Raw genomic sequence first — 17,500 nt, 5'->3', positions numbered from 1 at the left:
TGAATGACATGAACCTCTCTCTCTGAACATTATTATCGTTTTTATACCGCCAAATGGGTGAATAGTTATCACACAATTTTCTAGATTAAATTATGATCGTTTAAGTTTACACATAATTTTCTGTGTTCGTTTTATTGATCAAACGGGTTAACAGTGGGTGTTTTACTTTTACACATACCATCGATAGTAAAACCTGTGTAGTTTGCTATGTTTACCAGTCATTGTCATTGTTTACAATTCTCTGACGACTGTCCGAGAGGCGTGGTTATCGAGGTGTCTATAGATAGTAAGAAGTTGACGTCACTCAGGTCTTCGTTATTGTTTGTTGCCATCCACGTTTATGAGTAATTCTCACTTAACTGTATTATCCAGTTATAAACGTTGAAGATTACACATATTTTTGTGTTTAGGTCTATTATACTTCCGAATGGCAATGTTGTGAGCTTCTTAGCCAAGAGCATACTATCTAGATATGTGGTTTGCTATATTTAGCAATCATTGCCATTGTTTACATTATGTCGACTGTCCGAGAGGCGTGGCTATCTAGTTGTCTATAGATTGTCTAGACATGATATTAGTTTTTAATACCCATTGCATTCCATTCTTTTACTGTATTCATAATAACGACAAATGGTGACTGTTGGCAGTTGCAGAACACACAACCACATACACAGTGACATAAAGATCTATATCGTGTCATCTAATGACACATTACACATCGTTGACACATCAGTCGGAGGCAGTGGTGATGATATTATGATGACATCTTTCGTGTCCATATCACAACACATCATAGCAGTCAGTGGTGGTGGTGGTGAGTACTTTACTGGGTGTGTACATGGGTGGAATTTCACTGTTGATGAATACACATCACAACTCACACTCACACATTATATATACACACACTCACACATAAATACACTAACACTTATTATGCTTATATTATATATTCTGCCAACTCTGGAAAAAGACATATTTAAAAATTTGGCCAGAAAACTCGTCCCTTCAAATATCGATCGATTCAAATGGCTCTCATCTTGGCAAAAACTCTCAAACCCGGGACTTCGGCGAGCCGAAGTCCCGGGTTTGAGAGTTTTTGCCAAGATGAGAGCCATTTGAATCGATCGATATTTGAAGGGACGAGTTTTCTAGCCAAATTTTAAAGTATGCATCTTTCCAGAGTAAGACAGTATCGACAGATGGCGTTTCACCCTGAGGATAGTAATCGTAACAATATTTTACACATATATTATTAATACAGTTAATCGCTTCGGGACGCCTTTTCACTCGTAAGATCTGTATATATCGATTATCCGTATCGGTATGACTGTGTATTATAACTATTGGTGGCCCACTTCAAACCACGACTCAGAAATATATACAAGGGGAGGAGGGGGGGGGGGGAGAAGAGGGAGGGGAGGGGAAAAGGGGTAGGGGTGGTTCAAAAGTAGAGATATACAGTAGGGTCAAATCAGTGGGATCTGTGACATAATATTATAGATAGTATGAGCTTGGCTAAGAAACTCACAACATTGCCATCCGGAACACACAAAACCATGTGTAACCTTAAACGTTTATAGTCTGGTCTATACAGTTTAGTGAGAATTACTCATAAACGCGGATGGCAAAAAACAATAACAAAGGCCGGAGAGACGCCAACTTCGTTCTGTCTATAGATAGAATGTGCTTGGCCAAGGAGTTCACAACATTGCCATCCGGAAGTATAGATAGTTCGAAGATGACGTCACTCAGGTCTTTGTTATTGTTTTTTGCCATCCGCGTTTATGAGTAATTCTCACTAAACTGTATTGACCAGACTATAAACGATCATGGTTACACACAGTTTTGTGTGTTTGTCCTTTATACTTCCGGATGGCAATGTTGTGAACTTCTTAGCCAAGTGCATACTATCTATAACGGACCAACACACAAACTCTGTGTAACCATGAACTTTTATAGTCTGGTTAATACAGTTTAGTGAGAACAACTCACAAACGCGGATGGCAAAAACCATAACAAAGGCCGGAGTGACGTCATCTGCATACTATCTATAGAGAGCCGATGTCGATATCTCGGAATAAAACTTTATAATAAAATAATAAACAAAAAATAAAATAAAATTCCCTTTATTCATCCCATAGGGGAAATTTGTCTATCTGGTCTATTCCAAGTGAAGACTGGAATAACCCAGGCGGTAGCCGCAGTGCAGCGCCGTAAATTGAGCTAAGGCGAGGTGACTTGCTCAAGGCCACACAGCGCAGCGGCGGGTGATCGAACCCGATACCTTTCGGGTAGGAAGCACAGACCGTACCGCTGAGCCACGCTGCCCCGAAAGAACAGTAAGCTTTTATATAGATAGTATGCCCCTGGCTAAGAAGCTCATAACATTGCCATCCGGAAGTATAACGGACCAACACACAAAACTGTGTGTAACCATGAACGTTTATAGTCTGGTTAATACAGTTTAGTGAGCATTACTCATGAACGCGGATGGCAAAAAACAATAACAAAGACCAGAGTGACGTCAACTTCGAACTATTTATAAAACAATACCACAATGACATCAATAGATAGTATGCAGATGACGTCACTCAGGCCTTTGTTATTGTTTTTGCCATCCGCGTTTGTGAGTTGTTCTCACTAAACTGTATAAACCAGACTATAAAAGTTCATGGTTACACAGAGTTTGTGTGTTGGTCCGTTATACTTCCGGATGGCAATGTTGTGAACTCCTTGGCCAAGCGCATTCTATCTATGGATAGTATTCAGATGACGTCACTCAGGCCTTTGTTATTGTTTTTGCCATCCGCGTTTGTGAGTTGTTCTCACTAAACTGTATTAACCAGACTATAAAAGTTCATGGTTACACAGAGTTTGTGTGTTGGTCCGTTATACTTCCGGATGGCAATGTTGTGAACTCCTCGGCCAAGCGCATTCTATCTATAGCAGCAGTGTATGTAATATTGTATCAATATCATGAATAGGTAACGGTAAAAAGGTAGAGCTTTAACAATGATTTAAAACTATCAATAGATTTCGCGTCTCTTATGCGACTTATGTGGTCTTGTGGTCTGGTATGACACTCGCTTTCGGATCGGACTGTCCTGGGTTCGAGCCTTGCTCGGCGCAAAGTTGAGTCCTTGGAAAATACTCTTTACTCACATTCTCTCGCCGTACTCAGGGTACAAAGAGTACCTTGCCGTTAACAGCGTTGTCTCTGTCCGAAAAAAATTGTAATTGTAATTATTATTATTATTATTATTTATTATTATTATTATTATTATTATTATTATTATATATTATTATTTATTATTTTTTCATTATCATTATCATTATTATTATATTATTATTATTATTATTATTTATTATTATTATTATTATTATTATTATAAGCATATTTCTATAGCGCCTTTAGTCGAAACCTCACCAACACACAAACCTATCCGTAACCTTGAACCTTGATTGATATAATTTAGTGAGAACTAATCACTAAAATAGCTGTCTAAAAACGAAAACAATGAGCTGCTGAGTAATGTCAATTTCGTTCCTTCTATCAAATCATTGAAATCCAATTTGTGACAACGACCCCCCCCCCCCCTCACCCCCACCCTCCCCCTTCTCTCTCTCTCTTTTTTTTTTTTTTTTGTCCGATTGCCATTGGAATCAACTGGCTCAAGCCGTCATCTGATGGACTCTCTTTTCTTCTTCTTCTTCTTCTTCTTCTTCTTCTTCTTCTTCTTCTTCTTCTTCTTCTTCTTCTTCTTCTTCTTCTTCTTCTTCTTCTTCTTCTCCTCTTCTTCCTTCTTCTTTTCTTTTCTTTTTTTTTTTCTTTTCTTTCTTTCTTTTCTTCTTTTCTTCTTCTTCTTCTTTCTTCGTCTTGTGGAAACCTCCAATATTGTCGAGGATCACTTCACAGTTTGTAGGGTTTTACATTTTAAACTTGCTAAAACTCTGCACATAATACTAATTTAAAATAAAACAAAACAAAAAAAAAAACAAAACAACAAAAAACAACCAAAAAAAACATAGATGAAAAAGTCACGTTGTGAACTCTAGTGAAGGCATGTTGGCAACCGTTTTCAGCCACTTCAGCTGGGAGGCTATTCCATAGTCAGGATAGACTTGGAGTTACCACATGGAGACGATATGTTGTTGACTGTTGACAATTGATTTACAAAGATCTGATGAAATCCCACTTGGTTGCAATAATTTACAATTGCTTATACAAATGTTGCTTTTTTTTTTTTTAGCAACACAAAAAAAAAAACAAATCAAAAACAGCAATAATTCCGTTCGTTAATAATCCCAGACACGTTTATAACAATGCGGTGAATCAGATCGTTATATCAAATCATTGAAATCCAATTTGTGACAACGACCCCCCCCCCTTCACCCCCACCCTCCGCCTTCGCCCTCCCCCTTCTCTCTCTCTCTCTCTCTCTCTCTCTCTCTCTCTCTCTCTCTCTCTCTCTCTCTCTCTCTTTCTTTCTTTTTTTTTTGTTGTTGTTGTTGTTGTTGTCTTTTTGTTGTTTTTTAGCAACACAACCCCCCCCCCCCCAAAAAAAAAAAAATCAAGAACAGCAATAATTCCGTTAGTTAATAATCCCAGACACGTTTATAACAATGCAGTGAATCAGATCGTTATATCAGCGATGAATAAGCCAATGATACTACTCACTCACAGTCAAACAATAGTAATATATCATACTAATACTAATAATACTATGCTAAAACCTCGGTAGATAAGTAACTACTGAACCGCAGAGCAAAAAAAAAAAAACAAAAAAAAACAAAAATAAACCCCAAAAAATCACAAACAAAATAATAAATAAATAAAATCAAAAACAGCAATAATTCCGTTAGTTAATAATCCCAGACACGTTTATAACAATGCGGTGAATCAGGTCGTTATATCAGGGATGAATAAGCCAATGATACTACTCACTCACAACCAAACAATAATAACATTATACTAATAATACTATGCTAATAATAATACTAACTATGCTAAAACCTCGATAGATAACTACTGAACCGTGACGACAGAACTCTTGTTGTCTGGTTTGTATAGGGCCATAGATAATGACACATGATACTGTTGATGACAATACGCTGAACAGTTTCAATTTCATTGTGGCATTGTTGTTTTTTTATTTGGTTGATTTATTATATTGGGATGATTTATGGGGGGGGGGGGGGGGGGGGGGGGTTCAAGTTTTATTTTTTTAATAACGCAATTTTCAGCGGCAACAGAAGCAGCAGTTGCAGCCTGCGATGGTTACAAACAAGTCCGTGAGTATTTGTGACCAATCGTGGAAAAACGGTATTAGGTCTTCATTTTTATTTATATAATTTATCGCTCGTTCAACGCCAGTCCGTGAGTATTTGTGACCAATCGTGGAAAAACGGTATTAGGTCTTCAATTTTATTCATATAATTTATCGCTCGTTCAACGCCACCATCACCACATGATCTCATTCGTCTGCAGTGTTTCATTAATCCTGTTAAGTTGATAAAAAAGGAAACCCTAAACGTCCATTTTATCTGTTTTTTGTATGTCAAATTGAAGCTTATATTCAATTTCACATTGTTATTTATTTCTTCGACCTTCGAGCAGCTACATTTACATTACCCTCATATAGAATAACATGAGCATTCTTTTCTCAAAGGTTAGATATTTAAAAAGTATAGACAGAGTATCGACTTTGGTCATACATTTTCAACACTTTAAAAAGCTATTACTATATAGTGTAAAGGAGATACCGATAGCTCAGTTGGTAGAGCTCTCGCTTCACACGCAAAGGGACCGAGATCTAACCTCCCTGTCCATCCGGCAGTGAGTGAATGGGTAGCAGCTGAGTCTGTTTGATTTGGGGGAAAGTACTTAGCGATAGACTAGCGTCCTATCCAAAGGATAGCAAGCAATTGCTATGTTGCTATTGTCCGTTTCATGCTATAGAAACCAGGATAAACTCCGGCTCCATGGGCCGAATGGCTCTGAAGGAATACGAATATAATATAAAACTATAATGAATGTTGATGCCATATGCCAGTTTGTTTGGTCTATTATTTTCTTTTTTTTTATCCAACCCAGAGAAACTGATGAAAAATAATCCCCACCCCCACGTTTTCCCGACGTGCACTTATATCCAGGTCTGATAACCCAATTTCTTATGGGCTCATTGTTGTAATGAAAATCTCAACAACAACAAAAAATGACGCAGAATATTGTCCATTACAACAATGTTAAACTAGGCCCATCCATCACTGCGTTCGGATGTCAGACCTGCATATATGTACACAAGATGTTTTTCCATTAAAATTTAAACAAAAATCAGACCAAAAAAAACAACAAACAAACAAACAAACAAAAGCAAAAAACAAAATCAAAACAAACAACAACAAAAATAACACCGAAAAACAAGTTTGTATTGGAGTCTATTTCTGTGGCGAACGTCGCTAAAACGTCTTTCTTTGACACAGTCCTGTTGATGTTTTCACATCTTCTACTCTTGGACATAATACTCGTTTGTCGCGACAGGTCACATATTTGAAGATGAGAGGATAAAAGTTATGGTGAGAGATGTCTACGGATAGGAGATGGTGGAAAATTTATTGATGGTGGCGGTGAAATCCATTAACCCTAAACGGCAAGGCTGATGTTCTTTCAAATTCTTGACCTCTATACCTAATTTATCTTTTGGGTATCATATTATCTGCATACCTAATACCCGCTAAGAACACTAATCACGTTATTATTATTATTATTATTATTATTATTATTATTATTATTTTATTATATTATTATTATTATTATTATTATATTATTATTATTATTATTATTTATTATTATTATTATTATTATTATTATTATTATTATTATTATTATTATTATTATTATTATATTATTATATTATTATTTATTATTATTATATTATTATTATTTTATTATTATTATTATTATTATTATATTATTATTATTATTATTATTATTATTATATTATTATTATTATGTTATTATTTATTATATTATTATTTTATTTTTATTATATATTATTATTATTATTATTTATTATTTTTATTATTATTATTATTATTATTATTATTATTATTATTATTATTATTATTATTATTATATTATTATTATTATTTATTATTATTATTATTATTATTATTATTATTATTATTATTATTATTATTATATTATCATCATTAATATTATTATTTATATTATTATTATCATTATCATCATCATTATTATTATTATTGTTGTTATATCATCACCATCATCATCATCATCATCATCATCATCATCATCATCATCATCATCATTATCATCATCATCATCATCATCATCATCATCAACATCACCATTACATCGTGCAAAGATAAAATCATATACCGTCTCAAGAGAGTTAAAGACAAAATACAAATTTAAGACAAAATACAACACATCGTCTTACTTAAATACTCACCGTTTAACTTGAAGACAGGCTGTTTACATTTCACATTGTGTTATATTAAACCCCTCCAACATTGAATCAAGAGCTAGACTACACACAAACCACCGCCTTATATCTTTTTTCCAAAGAAAAAAAAAAAAGATTTAAAAACTTCGTCGGAATTTTAAACGAAATGTAACAACTAAGTAAAAATTCCAAGCGAACGAAAATTCAACGAGGAAAACTGAATTTTCCACCTCCTTCAAAACTCCGTAATAATAATTGACAAAAGAAGAGAAGACAACACAGACGGAACAACAAAACTTGTCGGCTTCTCCACACCCGATCACGAAACTAACAGTGAGAGGCGTACAGCGCTAATAACCAGACTCTTTTGCGTGTGTGTTGGGTTTATTGTGTGTGAGTAGTGTCTGTGTGAGTGTGTGAGTGAGTGAGTGAGTGAGTGATAGAACGATGCGAGCTAGCGGATCGTATTCACGTTAATTCGACTCTCACCATACGCTCTCACTCAAACTCAGACCTATGCACATGCATCGATCTATCCCCACATTTACAACTTACATCCCCCCCCCTCCCCGCCAGCAGCCTTCGACCCCCCCCCCCCCTCTTCTTGCCCCCCTCCCCTCTCCCTCTCTACCCACCCATCCGTATAATAATAATACGATGACTGATAACTGTTATATCCACCCATATGTTTATGCACAGCAACGATATATGAAAGTATATCGACAACATTATATATAGAATTATATATATATATATATATATATATATATATATATATATATATATATATATATATATATATATATATATATATAGAAAGGGGAGAGAGAATGGCCTACTGTATAGGGCGTTACACAGTAAACCGGGTGACCCGAGATCGATAATATTTTTAGCATTTTCTTTTCCACGGGCAAGACAGCTCAATCTTCTTCACTCCCTTGGACAATGGCAATACAGACAGTGAGTAGATGTCTATCTATTTTTGACATCGTGCATCTGTCTGTTTATCGGATAGATGGTCTAAGAATGTCCTACCGAAAGCATTCAGCGCAAGAAAGTTGTACTGCCCCTCCCCCCCTCCTCCCCTTGCCTCCTCTTTGTTAACGTCCGGTAATGGGTATCCATTCATTCATTCATTCGTTCATTCATATATTCATTCATTCATTCATTCATTCATTCATTCGTGTTTTGATCTATTCACTTATCCATGTATTTATCTATCTATTTAGTACCCTCACCTCATTTGATTATTTCCTCCTACAACGGTGTTTCCTCCATCGGTTGGTATTTTGAAGGATTCTTCAGGGATGTATGCTGTATAGATAGCGTGCGCTTGGCTAATAAGCTCACAACATTGCCATCCGGAAATATAACGGACAAATACAAAATCTGTGTAACCATGAACTTTTATAGTCTGGATAATACTGTTAAGTAAAAATTACTCATAAACGCGGATGGCAAAAGACGATAACAAAGACGCGAGTGACGTTAACTTCATTCTATCTATAGTAATGTCCGGGAGGAATGCTGTTATGTTCAGTTGGCGCCAACTTTCAGCAAAACTCACTCTACTAAATAAGACATTTATCTTCAAATAAATTCTACAAGTTGAGCTTCAATTGGATTCACTAGTCTGATGTCACGTCGCCCAGCAACGGCGAGCATCCTGGTTCTAAACAAAGAAAATGGATACTTTTTATTCTTCATGCTGGCTAGAACTTTTCAATATGTCATGTGATCAGAATGTATAAAAGTCAAAACACGATCATATTTACAATGTTTTTCGCCTCTGGATACACTTTTATGCTCGTCCGAGAAATACTTCATAAGGGCGTCCGCCATTGTTCCGATTGTTTATAGCCAGTTACTAAGTTACCATGCGTCATTACGAGGGAAGTGACGTCATGACTATTGAAGCCTATTGTAATTTTAAACGACAGGTTCACTCCGACAAAATACCGTTTTTAGGCCGTGGGTTACAAATGTGACTTTCTAATAATTATCGACACCAGCAGCAGACACATCGCATAGAAAGGAAAATTTGAATTTGTAGAGTATGAAAAAAAAGGTATATCTAGAAAGAGGATGAAAATAGCATTGATCAATAAAACATAATTATTTTATGACTGTGTGGGGTTTTTTTTTTTGTTGTTGTGGTCATGAGGTGTGTTTGTGTTAGATAGTTGTTTGTTGTAGATGGTGGTGGGTATAATACGATACGATTACAATACGATGCACCAGCGAAAATAGCAACAACAATATTGTGTAAGAATGCAGATAGAACAATCATTTATCGCAGTTAGACTATTTATTCTGCCGTACTCTGGAAAAAAAACCCACATATTTAAAAATTTGGCCAGAAAACTCGTCCTTCAAATATCGATCGATTTAAATGAACCTCATCTTGCCAAAAGCTCTCAAACCTGGGACTCCGCCGAAGTCCCGGGTTTGAGAGTTTTTGCCAAGATTAGAGTCATTTAAATCGATCGATATTTGAAGGACGAGTTTTCTGGCCAAATTTTTAAATATGTTTTTTTATAGAGTAAGGCAGTATTGACATATAATTATTTTATTTGTTTGTGCACGTCTATGGATATGTTTATTTTATAACCTGGGCTTATTTTTAGCGCAACATCTACTAATATAAAGATCTGAACTAGTATGTATGAAAGGTGCCAGACAAAGCAAGAAAGAAAAATACAAGAAAGAAAAAAATATCCCCCAAAAAATCAGTCGACTTCGACTGGGGATCGAACCTCAGACCTTCTGATTCGAGGTCGACTGATTTTTTTACGGGATGGGTTTTTTTATTCTTATATTTTTCTTGCTTTTTGTTGTCTGGCACCTTTCATACATACTTGTTCAGTTCTTTATCTTACACAGGTGCCTGTTCCTCAATTTCTTAATTTAACATCCATTAAACGTGCTCAAAGCGCTTTACGAGGGTGGGGTCTCTCGCCAATAGCAACACTTCACATGTGGAACAAGACATGACGTCTTTTTGGGTGATATTGAAATGTTTTTCCGAGAGAGACAACGCTGTTAACGGCCAGATATTCTTTTCACACATGAGTCCGGTGAGAGGATGTGAATAAAGAGCCTTTTTTCCCCCAAAGGACTCAACTATGCACCGATTAGAGCGTGACTCGAACTCAGGACCTTTCGATCCAAAGGCGATTGTCATACCACAGGAGCAAACAGCCGTTTTATGAGTATATAGATAGAATGAAGTTGACGTCAGTCAGGTCTTTGTTATTGTTCTTTTTTTCCATCCGCGTTTATGAGTAATTCTCACTAAACTGCATTACCAGAATATAAACGTTCAAGGTTACACATAGTTTTATATGTTGGTCTGTTATATTTCCGGATGGCAATGTTGTGAGCTTCTTAGCCAAGCGCATACGTACTATAGATAAATAGTATGCGCTTCGTCAAAGTTATCAACGGAAAGCACCATGGATCGAAAAAAGTTCAATCTGGAAGATTCTTTTGATTTTTCTTCCTGTCTTTTTTTTCTCATGATTTCTAATAGAGTGTCAGGTGTATTATCATGTTCGATTATCTGCTCTGCATTGCGCTTTTTCGCAGATTCCCGAACACTATGTACTCACTACTCCTCTCTGAATTCCTGCTTCTGTCTCAATGTGAGTATTCTCCTCCGATGGAGTCTCAACAATATTCTCAGGTTGATATTGGACACTCATCTTAGCCATCGTACAGTTATAGATAGTATGCGCTTGGTCGAGAAGTTCACAACATTGCCATCCGGAAGTATAATGGACCAACACACAAAACTATGTGTAACCTTGGACTTTTATATTCTGGTTAATAAAGTTTAGTGAGAATCACTCACAAACCCGGATGGCAAAATACAATTTAAAAAAAGGCTTGAGTGAGGTCATCTTCGTTCTATCTATAGCCTGACACTGACCAAAAATGACGTCAAAATGCCAGTCTTTTGTCACAAAAGAAAACAAATCGTGAGTTGTATTCAATAGTTCAACCAATGAAATATCTTGTTTCCTTGAGCTCTACTAACGACAACTCACTAGACGCTACACAAACCGAAAAAATGACGTCAAACTGCCAGTCCTAGAGGGTTCTATCTAGTGTCAGGCCGTAGCCATCGTTATGTTATAGCCTGACACTGAAATCCAAAAAGACTGGCAGTTTGACGTCATTATTTGGTTTTGCACCGCCCAGTGAGTTGTCGTTAGTGGAGCTCATGGAGACAAGTTATTTCATTGGTTGAACTATTGAATACAACTCACGATTTGTGGCAAAAGACTGGCATTTTGACGTCATTTTTTGGTCAGTGTCAGGCAATAACTTTACGAAGGCCACAGTCAGGCTATATTATGTTAACGATGGCTACACACTGATGCTGTCCTCATTGTCATCAAAATAGTTGATTGTCGTGTCCAATGTTGATCCTGGAAGGTTACTTGAAGTTTTGCGCAATGATTTTACAGGTGGAAGAAACATCATGTCTTTTAGAAAATTCCAGTCCTTCTCGTTGGCTGCTCCACTGCCTGACGGTTTACTTTATTTCCTCCTTAGGGAATTTGAGAAGCTCTTTGACAGGGATTTCCAGATCGCTTTCGAGCTCGTGTTTGTCCCCGGAGGGAAATAAGAATTAAATTATTCATTTGATATAGATTGATAATACATCTTACTTTTCTATTATTACCCTCACACAGTTAGACTACTAGTAAAAACCTTTACATCATGAAGGGTTATATAAAAAGGGAGATAATTGCAAGCAAAGCTTGTTTGAAAATTTCAATATTTACATCATCGTTCGTTTGAACAGGCCTCATGTTATTGTGTTTTTATAATTTTCCATCACACAATATTCTAAACGGTAATATGGGTATTATTCAAATTCATTTCAGACATCTGGCTATAGGCGGATCTTTCACATTAATAATGAGTGTCCCATTTCATATGTCAGCAAAAACAATAAGTAGACGTTTTCAAAGCCTGTGACGTTTTGTGGGATGTACCCCAGCCAATGGAACTGCAGTTACCGTCAGAAGAACAGTGGCAAAATATTGCTAAACGGTTTGGTGACTTACGGGCAGAGGCGTGGCTACATCGGTTGATTTGGTGCCTGGCACCGCATCCATCTTTTTAAAATGGATTACAGCATTTTTTTTTAAATAATAAAACGTGAGAAACGATATATACCGCTTCTTACTTCTTTGAGTAAGTCTTTTCTTTAAATTTTATTTCTTTCTTTTGTATTTACAAATATAGCATGTTGTTAGTCATTTTATTCTGATTCTGGCACCACCTTATACTGTAAGCATGCCACGCCACTGCTTACGGGACTACCCATTTGCTATTGGTTCACCAGATGGAAATCATATTTCGCTCAAGAAACCTTGTAACACTGGCTCAGTGTCTTATAACTATAAAGGGTTCCCAAGCATTGTGCTGATGGCATTAAGTGTGGCAGACTCGTGTTTTATGTCAGTGGATTGCGGTCAATACGGTCGCATCAGTGATGCTGGTGTATATCAATATTCGCGAATATCTACCCTACTTGAAGAAGGAAATTTAAATATTCCGAAACAAACATTCAACATCAGTGGATCGGACACTGAGGACCCCTACACGATCATCGGAGACGAAGCTTTTCCATCCATTGAAAACATATTTAATGAAAGCCTTTTCTGCAAGGACCCTTAACGAGAAAAGGGGGATATACTCGTAATATAATTACAGACTCGTCGTGCAGTTGGGTGCACATTTGGAATATTGGCGAGCAAATTCGAAAGGATTCAATAGTCATAACGTCACTTCCTTCCTAATGACGTATGGTAACTTAGTAACACTGGCTCTAAACTATCGGAACAATGGCTGACGCCGTATGAAATATTTCCCCGGCGAGCTTAACGCGTTCAGAGGTAAAATCCCCATCAATTGATCATGTATGACTTAACATTGATCACAAGGCATATGAAAGGAATGAAAAGTTCTAGCCACATAAAATAAAAATAATGATTTTCATTTAGTTTAGAACCAAGATGGCCGCCGTTGCCTGGCGCGTGACATCAGACTATTGAATCCAATTACTAAAACAGCTGTTGGTGTCCATAACTTCATTTGCCGTCGAGCGTAGCCATCGTTAACTAAAAGCCTGACACTGACCAAAAAAAATGACGTCAAAATGCCAGTCTTTGGCCACAAAAGAAACAAATCGTGAGTTGTATTCATAGTTCAACCAATGGGACCACTTGTTTCCATGAGCACTAAACTAACGACAACTCAATAGGCGGTGCAAAAACCAAATAATGGGTTTCAGTGTCAGGCTATAACTTAACGATGGCTACGCGAGACGGTAGTATGACAGACATGGCCTCAAGCACCGTCTACGATATCACAGACAATACAAGAATTAATAAATGGAATGATACCACTTGCTATAACTGGACAAGATCAACAGATGAGGCAATGAAGATTCGTGATGCAATATTCGAATTTTTCTGTGACCCAAATGGATCGGTAGAATGCCAAAAACAGCCTTGTCTTCATAAATATTATAAATTGAAATGATAATTTAGAAAATAAAACAAAACCAATATCGTCATTGGTTTTTCATCATTTTTATCGTCATCATTATCGTCATCGTTGTCGTCATCATCATTGCCGTAATGATTGTCATAATATGTCCTCATCGCCATCATTATTATCAACATTGCTACCCCATTTGCCATAGTCATTACTACTCAACACAAGTGAAAAGATAAGTGTTCATTGAGTTAACTATTCTTTATTAAATAAATATATGTGTGCGCGCGTGCGTGTGTGTGTGTGTGTGTGTGTGTATGTGTGTGTGTTGGGTAAGAGAGAGAGAGAGAGAGAGAGAGAGAGAGAGAGAGAGAGGGAGGGGGGGGGGGGGGGCTGTGTGTGTTTTTTGTGGATGCTTTCGTATAACAACTGAATACTAAAAGAAAATTTTGTTCAAGATGTTTCTTGTGATATATCTGTGTACATATGTTTAAAGCCGTATGTAGACACAGTGTGTATTATCATCTTCATGATTTGTGCGGCTATGTGGTCTAGTGGTATGACACTCGCTTTCGGATCGGAAGGTCCTGGGTTCGAGCCTCGCTCGGCGCATAGTTGAGTACTTGGAAAAGGCACATTCTCTCACCGTACTCGGGTTTAAGATGAGTACCTGACCGTTAACAGCGTTGTCTCTGCTGGAAAAAAGAGTGTAATATCGCTTAACAGGCGTCATCTTTCGTTCTACAATATTAATGTGTTGCTGTTGGCCAGGGACCCCTTGTAAAGCGCTTTGAGCATGTTTAGTAGATATTGCGCAATATAAAAAGCTCAATTTTTTAATTATCATCATCCTCATCATCATCATAATCATCATCATCATCGTCGTCGTCGTCGTCGTCGTCATCATCATCATCATTAGCATCATCATCATAGTAATCCTAATCATAATTGTTATCATTATTACTATGTCTTATTATTATCATCATTATCATCATCGTCGTCATTATTATCATCATCAACATCATCGTCATCATCATCACCATCATCATCATCATCATCATTACCATCACATCATCTTTAACATCACCATCATACTAATCATAATCATCATTATTATCACTATTACTATGTCTTTTTATTATCACCAGCATCATAAATCGCCATGTTTCTTGTTATCAAAAATAAACTCACCGGCTAGTTGACATTTCCTGTCAATGTCTTCCCAGACTTGTTTTCTTTGATCTTTGTTGTGATACTCTGGGTTCTTTGGGTCCCAAAAAAGGGGCCGTTCTCTCAAATATTCAATGATTTTCTTTCTGTCGTCGTCCATCTTGACCACGCGCCATACAAAAAACGAACAATGCTACAAACGGTGACACGGTAGTTTTTGGTAAAGGCTGTGATAGATAGTTCAAAGTTGACGTTACTCATGCCTTTGTTATTGTTTTTTATCATCCGCGTTTATGAGTAATTCTCACTAAACTGTATTAACCAGACTATAAACGATCATGGTTACACACAGTTTTGTGTGTTGGTCCGTATTACTTCCTGATGGCAATGTTGTGAGCTTCTCAGCCAACGCATACTATCTATAGATAGTATGCATATGACGTCACTCAGGCCTTTGTTATTGTTTTTGCCATCCGCGTTTGTGAGTTGTTCTCACTAAACTGTATTAACCAGACTATAAAAGTTCATGGTTACACAGAGTTTGTGTGTTGGTCCGTTATACTTCCGGATGGCAATGTTGTGAGCTTCTCAGCCAACGCATACTATCTATAATTTATTATTGTTCGTTCGTTTGTCTCGTGTGTTGTATAGACAGTATGCGCTTGGCTAAGAATCTCAAAACATTGCCATCCGGAAGTTTAACGAACTAACACACAAAACCGTGTGTATCCATGAATGTTCATAGTCAGGTTAATACAGTTTAGTGAGCATTACTCATAAACGCGGATGGCAAAAAAACAATAACAAAGACCTGAGAGACGTCAACTATGAACTATCTATACTGTTTTTTTTGTGAGCCATTGTTATGAGTAGTTTTCACCATCAGACAACTTCAACACTACTTTCTCTGGTCGTTCTTCGTGGCAACACGAAACAAATAAACAAAACAAATGGAGACTGACTAGTTTTGAGTCATCTGGTCTATGGAGAGGGGTTTCTCGAATTTCTATACTTCCGGATTGCAATGTTGTGAGCTCCTTATCCAAGCGCACACTATCTTTAGATAGCTCGAAGATGACGTCACTCAGGCCTTTGTTATTGTTTTTGCCATCCGCGTTTGTGAGTTGTTCTCACTAAACTGTATTAACCAGACTTTAAAAGTTCATGGTTACACAGAGTTTGTGTGTTGGTCCGTTATACTTCCGGATGGCAATGTTGTGAACTCCTTGGCCAAGCGCATTCTATTAGATAGAATGCGCTTGGCCAAGGAGTTCACAACATTGCCATCCGGAAGTATAACGGACCAACACAAAACTCTGTGTAACCATGAACTTTTATAGTCTGGTTAATACAGTTTAGTGAGAACAACTCACAAACGCGGATGGCAAAAACAATAACAAAGGCCTGAGTGACGTCATCTGCATACTATCTATAGATAGAACGAAGATGACGTCACTCAAGCCTTTGTTATTGTATTTTGCCATCCACGTTTGTGAGTGATTCTCACTAATCTGTATTAACCCGACTATAAACGTTTAAGGTTACACATAGTTTTGTGTGTTGGTCCGTTATACTTCCGGATGGCAATGTTGTGAGCTTCTTAGCCAAGCGCATACTATCTATAGATAGTATGCAGTTGACGTCACTCAAGCCTTTGTTATTGTATTTTGCCATCCGTGTTTGTGAGTGATTCTCACTGAACTGTATTAACCTGACTATAAAAGTTCATGGTTACACAGTTTTGTGTGTTGGACCGTTATACTTCCGGATGGCAATGTTATGAGCTTCTTAGCCAAGCGCATACTATCTATAGTGTGGTTCATACAGTTTGGTGAAAATTACTCATAAACATGGATGGATAAAAACAATAACAAAGACTTGAGTTACGTCAACTTCATTCTATCTATAGATAGAATGCGCTTGGCCAAGGAGTTCACAACATTGCCATCCGGAAGTATAACGGACCAACACACAAACTCTCTGTAACCATGAACTTTTATAGTCTGGTTAATACAGTTGAGTGAGAACAACTCACAAACGCGGATGGCAAAAACAATAACAAAGACCTGAGTGACGTCAACTTTATTCTATCTATACGTGTGTGAGCGTGAGCTATGGTGAAGTGTACTCAGACAAGGAAGATAAAAGACAGTGATGCACGTGCCTGGCCTGCGTGAACAAAGTAAACAATGAACATTCTGTTCGTGACCGGCTTGATAAACCATCACAGGCCTAAGTAGTGGTCTATCTATCTATTTATCTGTCTGTCTGTCTGTCTATCTATCTATCTATCTATTTATCTGTTATATCTTTCTGTATGTCTATCTATCTATCTATCTATTTAT

General features: G+C 37.0%; 1 protein-coding gene across 1 annotated transcript in view; it reads right to left on the bottom strand.

Moving 5' to 3' along the window:
- The window catches only part of LOC144967435 (protein still life, isoform SIF type 1-like), a 268,507-nt gene extending 260,667 nt beyond the window's left edge, over positions 1 to 7,840 (bottom strand). The window contains exon 1 of the mRNA XM_078904680.1: positions 7,476 to 7,840. The gene's annotated coding sequence lies outside the window, so the exon portion shown is untranslated. The remainder of the gene's footprint in view (positions 1 to 7,475) is intronic.
- Positions 7,841 to 17,500: the final 9,660 nt, after the last annotated feature.

Source organism: Berghia stephanieae, chromosome 3 (assembly GCF_034508935.2).
Source record: "Berghia stephanieae isolate SIO BIC M18660-M18661 chromosome 3, UCSD_Bste_1.3, whole genome shotgun sequence".
In the NCBI taxonomy this organism is placed as follows: Eukaryota; Metazoa; Mollusca; class Gastropoda; order Nudibranchia; family Aeolidiidae; genus Berghia; species Berghia stephanieae.
The sequence above is the reverse complement of the archived record's forward strand: the minus strand, read 5'-3'. Positions and strand labels throughout refer to the sequence as shown.